The 5102-nt window shown below is 42.6% G+C and overlaps 1 pseudogene; it reads right to left on the bottom strand.

Moving 5' to 3' along the window:
* Window positions 1-4507: 4507 nt before the first annotated feature.
* On the bottom strand, window positions 4508-4833 carry LOC150061364 (protein BEX3 pseudogene; annotated as a pseudogene).
* Window positions 4834-5102: the final 269 nt, after the last annotated feature.

Here is a 5102-nt window from a genome sequence, read left to right as displayed (position 1 = left end):
CATGCAGATAAAGACAGTACCTGGTATCTGATTAGTGATGCTGGCATCTTCTGCCTCATGGCTGCCAAACCATAGCCAGAGAGCTCTTCAAGGAGTTCACTATCCTGTGGTGGCTGAGAAGGGGAGGTGGCCTGAGCCTCTGAGCCAGGAAGGGGAGGGAGTTGGGGGTATCACTTCCTGCTGTCTTCTTTCCTTCCTCTTACTGAGAGACAACTCTCACTTCCTGTCATCTTGTCACAGCCTCTGGAATGACCTACTACAGTGCAGCCCTGCATTTCTCAGTGCCTTCTCAAATAATGCTTCTCAAAGCATTGCTTTCAAATGGAAACCAAATGCCACCACGAATTTTGATAGGTGTTTGGATTCCAGGGTTTAGATACATGTGAAACATTGCACATTAGCTAAGCTGGAATGAGAGCCAAAGATTTTGATGGTCCAGATGGGAGAGGACTGATCTCAAAATTCCATCTGCGGGCATCTGATAGCTTTGTCAAACAAACTTTCTTGTTGCCTACAGTTCAGGTTTTGGGAAGTCAGCCTATTAACATAAACAATGTCTTCCTTTTTCTGTACAGGGACTGTTGTGATAGATTTTGTATCATTCTACAAATATAGATCTTTTACAAGTAGTCCCACCTTGCAGGTGACATTCTTTCCTTTTCACTGGATGGGCAAACAGCATTTAACTCAAAGAATCCATTCACGTGTAGGCTTTGTACAGAGCAGAGTACACACAGAGGAGAGAGATTGGAATAGGAATGAAATTCACGGAATACTGAAAGTTTGCTACAAATCAAGTGCCATGCTGAGCCATCTTTTATTTTATTTTATTTTATTTCTCAGTCCTGGGGCTTGAACTCTGGGCCTGGGCACTGTCCCTGAGCTCTTCAGCTCAAGGCTACAGACCTACCCCTTAAGCCACAGCCCCACTTCTGGTTTTCTGGTGGTTAACTGGAGATAAGAGTCTCATGGACTTTAGTGCCCGGGCTGGTTTTGACCTGTGATTATCAGATCTCAGCCTCCTGAGTAGCTAGGATTGCAGGCATGAGCCACCGCTCCAGGCTGCGTGGGGAAACCATGGTGCTAAAGTTCTATTTATTTATTTTATTTATTTGCCAGTCCCGGGGCTTGAACTCAGGGCCAGAGCACTGTCCTTGGGCTTTCTCAAGGCTAGCACTCTACCACTTGAGTCACAGCATCACTTCCGGCTTTTCAACGTATCTGGTACTGAGGAACCAAACCCCAGTCTTCATGCATGCTAGGCAAGCACTCTACCACTAGGACAAACTCCCAGCTCCTGGCGCTAAAATTCTATGGCACTTTGTTTTTTTCATGAGATCCTTCTGAGATGCTAGAGTGCCCTATGCTGGAGACTGCAGGTAGCTCTGCTTAGTTGGACAGCCCAGCTAACATCCCGGTCAGCTGGAGACTGAATCTCCTGTGCTCCATAATCCTGCATACCTCTCTAGGGCCTTTTCCTCCCAGCTCTCAGTCCACATACTAGGTACCCATTCTTCAACTTTCTTCCAATTCCTTCTTCCTGAAGAAATATAAAACTCAACTCTGCTACTTTCATCTGTGGTAAGGCAAAAGCTACTTTCATGCTTCATTATTTTCACAAATTCAAGGGCTGTCTTACCCTAGGAGCCTAAGGCTTTTAAAAAATCAGAAGCGAAGGATGGACTACTTGTCTTTTGCTTTCTGCTCTTTCTGAGTCAATAAACAAAGCACAAAAGCCCTCGCTGATTGAACGAAGGAAAGCCACCAGGTGGATGGAAGAGACAGAGGAAAAGAGCCTCAGTGGCCATGTGAAAAGAGGAAGCATTACTCTGAGGAAGAAAACTAAAGGAGGAGATTCCAGGAGGTGATGTATTAAAATTCATCAGAAAACACAGAGCACATTGAAATAACTTACATTCTGTCTATCAGAGTGAGACTGGAAATAGGTATGTAGACATGCAGATTTCTAACTCAAGGTGGGAATAATCTGAAAGCTTTTTAAGTGACTGCTGTGTGTTGACTGTTCGTATCTAGTCCAGATTTACCTGGGGTATCTCTGGTGACAGGAGAGAGGCTCTGTGGAGGTGATTAGGATAATAAGAGATCTCAGGGTGAGGCCTTCATGATGGGCTCAGTGCCCTTATAAGGAGAGGTGAATACACCAGAGCACCCTCTATCGGCCAAGTGAAAATACGTCAAGAAAGCAAGCCATCTTTCTGCAAGCCAGGAAAACAACCCTGACCAGAACCCCCTGATGTCAGCCCTCCAGCACCACAAATTATAATAAATGGGTTGCAGCTAAAGTCACTTGACCTGTGCTTTTTATTATTTTTGTTTTGTTTTTCGAGGCAGCTCAAACTGATGAGGACAGAGGCAGCAAGTGAGTTTGAACCTTGGGAGACTCTTTGGTGCAGTAAAAACAGAACTCATTCCTTCATGTCTTTGGGATCCTCATGGCCTCGACAGTGAGGTCGAATGAAGCTGTCCATCACTGCACTGAGGACGTATCTGGACCCCTGCCACACACCATGTTTTGTGGGCTGTACCTTGTTTCTGTATGGTAACACGGGTCTGCAGCCTGAATAACACCCACAGAGAAACGTGGGTACTGAACTGCTTCGTATTCCATGAGTGTCTTTCTTCTCTACCAGTGTGTGTGGTAATTTTTAGACCCTTTTATTCTAAATGACAGTGATTATCCTCAGTTTGACTTTTCAAATTAAAGAAATTGAAATGTAGCAAATACCTAATCAGGGGTATGGTTTGTTTTAAACTAAATTTAAATGCCTAAGCAGTTAGATTAGTCAATGGGATTTTTCCCCCTCACTATCGAGCCCTAATTTTTAATTAAAAAACAAAACCCTGATTAGTTTGCCTACCATGTGTACTTAACTAACTCAGAAAGAGTGTAGACAGAATTATCAAAGAATTTCTGCAGAGGGTTATTGTGACTATGTATAGTTTATTATCTCATTTATAAGAACTCTTACCTGAAAAAGTTAGTCTTGGAAATTGGTGTGCGTGTGCGTGTGTGTGTGTGTGTGTGTGTGTGTGTGTGTGTGTGTGTTTGTGTACATTGGGGCTTGAATTCAAGGTCTTATGTTCTAGCTCTCACTTGGCTTTTGTGCTCAAGACTTGCACTCTACACTTTGGGCATTTTGCTGGTTAACTGGAGGTTAAAGAGTCTTGTGGACTTTTCTGCCTGGGTTGACATTGAATCATGGTCTTCAGATCTCGGTCTCTGTGTAGCTAGGATTATGAGTATGAGTCATGAGGGACCAGCCTGTTTTTATATGTGCATAATTTTATTGTTACTATTAATGTGCTGTAGAGGCTACTATTTCATAGGTGAGGTAATGAGTACTTTTTTGGGGGACAATGTCACCCCTTCCTTTACTTTCTCCCATGATCCTTCGCATCCCTGCTCACAAGTTCTGAAGGTCATTTTCCACATAGTGTTACTGAGTAGCATGATCGCATTTGCTCACCCCTCCTCCTTCCCTGTCTATACCCCATTTTATGGCCCCCAGAAGAAAAAAAAAGACCAAATTTAACACCAACAATAATAGAAATGAACCATGTTTCCATTTCCTGGAGTTTGTTTTAATAAATAATACTGTAAATGTTCAGAGAAGTTATACCTTTGGGTTCCTCTTCTAAGGGTATCCTCCTTTAGTCTGTATGTGAATGCCTGGAGTCATATATAAGTTTTCATGCCCAGCTGTCTTTTAAATTCAGCTCTAACATATAAAAGAAAACATGTGGGGCCAGGAGTTTGGCCCAGTGGTTAAAGTGCTTGCCTAGCATGAGTGAAGACCCGGGTTCGATTCCTCAGTACCACATACATAGAAAAAAGCCAGAAGTGGTGCTGAGGCTCAAGTGGTAGAGCTCTACCCTTGAGAAAGTCCAAGGACAGTGGCAGGCCCTGAGCTCAAGCCCAGGACTGGCAAAAATAAATAAATAAATAAATAAATAAATAAAAAATAGCAACTTCCTTAAAAAAAAAAAAGAAAAAGAAAACATGTGCCATTTTTGTCTCTGAGCTTGGCTTCCAACATTTAACATGATTTGTTCTAGGTTCATTGATTGCACTGCAAATGACAGAGTCTTCTTTCTAATGGATGAATAAAATTCCATTATGCATATATATATAATATGTATGTAGATAAAGCCATATATACATATATACAAGACCATATGTGTATATGTATAGATACATGATAGATACTTATACATATTTGGTCTTTTTTTAAAAGGCAATTTTTTTTGCTTTTTAATTGCTTTATTGACTTTACATTTCTTCCATGCAAATGGACAAAACTCTATATTGACAAAAACACTGGGCACAAAGGCAATCTCCAATTAGAAGCTGGCAACACAAGACCTACCCTACACATGGAAACAACACCAGGTTCACAGCACATGGATCAGTGAAGTCATGTCAGGAAGATGCAGGAGAAGGAAAACAGCAGGAAGCAAGTATTAATCTCATAGAAAATGGCAGAAGTCAAGGCATAAGGCAAAATTTATCATGATATTCATGGTGATTAGACAGCTCGCCCATAAGATTGCGCAGAGAATTCCTCAACTGCAACTCCTGGTTTTCTCCTGATTTCTCTCATCTCCTCCATGAACACTTCCATGTCATCTCCATCCCCACCCATCCCATCATTGATCTGCCTATTGGGTATGGCCCATGGAAAATTAGGGGCAAGTCGGCGAGCCTGTCTTCTGTTATCTCCTGCAAGCTGGTGGCCATCACCTCCTCCCAGGGGGAGATCTTCCTCTCCATTCTGCAGGGGCTGTTCCATTTCTTCGTTTTCCTGGGCCTATCCTTCCTGTTTTCTCCCAATTCTTGACGCAACGTGCGTCTTCCCAGGTTTACCTGCTCCGCTTTCCCCGGGCCGGCAGTGGGGAGCTGCTAGCCAGACGCAAGTAGAAAGGCAATTTTTAAGTTACTAGTGAACGGGCCCCTCATGGAGTGACTTCTTTAATAGTGGAAGAATGGACACATAAGAGCAAAATTAAGTTCATTTCTTTAAAAAAGAAAGAAAGAAAGAAAGAAAGAAAGAAAGAAAGAAAGGAAGGAAGGAAGGAAGGAA

The sequence above is a fragment of the Megascapheus bottae genome, chromosome 6, assembly GCF_031878675.1.
Source record: "Megascapheus bottae isolate mThoBot1 chromosome 6, mThoBot2.hap1, whole genome shotgun sequence".
NCBI classification, from domain to species: domain Eukaryota; kingdom Metazoa; phylum Chordata; class Mammalia; order Rodentia; family Geomyidae; genus Megascapheus; species Megascapheus bottae.
This window is presented reverse-complemented; position numbering and strand designations above follow the sequence as displayed.